This window comes from Chondrus crispus, genomic scaffold, assembly GCF_000350225.1.
Source record: "Chondrus crispus Stackhouse genomic scaffold, scaffold_32, whole genome shotgun sequence".
NCBI classification, from domain to species: domain Eukaryota; phylum Rhodophyta; class Florideophyceae; order Gigartinales; family Gigartinaceae; genus Chondrus; species Chondrus crispus.
In genome coordinates, this window is record NW_005179211.1 from 280227 (window position 1) to 281982 (window position 1756).

Genomic DNA, 1756 nt, shown 5'->3' on the forward strand with positions numbered 1-1756 from the left:
ATACAGTGCATTCTTTGTGCCTTCAAATGACTTGGACATTGTTTATTACTCTTACTGTTACAGTTTCGCGGCAACTATGGGTTTCGGTTCTCCCTCTTTGCCCCAGAAACAGCGACGGAAAAAAGCCTCACATGAGGCGAAATTCTCAAATGAGGCGCATTGTCCAATAGACACTAGTGCACATCCGGATATAGAATGTTTTAGTTTTGTGCAAGTGCGCCCGGCATGCAAAATTTGCCATGATAAGGGGCCCTGACGCCTCATACTCATAACAGGGCCATGCGGGCACAGCCCCATTGAGGTAAAGAATTAGACAGTGGAGAGGCAGAGCTGTCCACAAAACAGCAGCAACCAGTTGACTGAGTCGAGAGCCGAACCAGGTGGCACCTCCAAACCAAAACCTCACTCACCAGTTTGAAGACATCAGTAAAATGCTTCGCCAGTCTAGAGACTGTCATAATTACTGTGCGATCCAGATGCCATACAGCATATTTGACGTTCAAACCGCTTGCGTGAGGAAAAGAGTCAGAAACAGAGTTCTTAGTTTCTGTTGCTTCACTTCATGACCGAAAAAGTGGCTGTTTCATGAATGACATAAAGTGCACGTGCCGATTTAGTGCGCATTTCGAGCCTTTTTGCATACGTGCACTAAATAAGGGCACCTCTCCTATCTATCCAACCGGCGTTTGTCTTCATATGAGGACAGCTCTTTCTTGCAAAAGTATATAAATGAAATTCAACATTTAAAAAGCTTTTTATGCGCTATTTCCATAACGAACTTGTTCTCGGCATTGCTATCCTGCAGAACGCCGAGATCGCAGCTTTGAATACGCAGAATAAGTAAGAATGTAATGCAGATTTAGTACCTAGTAACCCGGCGTTTTTGGTTTCCAAGTTATTTTACATGCGGCTTAAGGTGGTTTAAAGGAACTCCTTTTCCAGGCATATCTAAAACCGACCAGGAAGAACATGAAATTCTCGCATAGTTCTTTCTGGTCCCGAGGCAGGAGTCAAGTACTGTGGCGGGAGTACCTTTTTCCTTCTTGTCGAGAAAGGGCAAGTCAAGAAAAAATATGTCGAAAAGTGTCCTCATATTGCGCTACACTGAAGCTCTACTTGATGCAGAAAGGACATATGTAGACCACGTCTTCAGGGCTGAAATGAGCCTACGAGGGTTGTACGTCCAAGAATGGTTCAGCCTCAAGTTTGTCGGAGACACCGATCTCTTGCGAGAGAGCAGCAAAATGGTCTGTAGGTGAGCAATTCGCGAACTGGTTCAGCGTCGAGGAAGATTCCCGACGAGCGATTATACTGCATCGCGCATTCCTCATGAGATTGTGCACGTCTTTGAATGTAGATAACAACCTACTAAACGCGATTACGCGTTCATTGAAAAAGCACGCGTTTCTGAACTCTCTCTGTGAGGGTGTGTGAGCACATCTGGTTCAGTCATCCCTGGAGGCTTCTCAAAACGACCGTCACACCCGAACAAGGCAGCGAAAAGCACCACGCAAAGTAACTGACACGATCGCCACACGCAATCAGCAGTTGCCAAGTCCACCAATAACACAGCCACTCTTCGGGCTCCCAACCCAATCACAACCCTCCAGTAGGGCATACCCCTCTTCCCGTCAACAACCAAACCCAAGACGACACCATGTCGTCATTTTAAGGTTTACGCTAGGAGAATTCTGCAACAGTTATGACGAAGAAGTGACGAAGAAGTGTAAGCCCATTGCAGAATTCTCTATTGCAG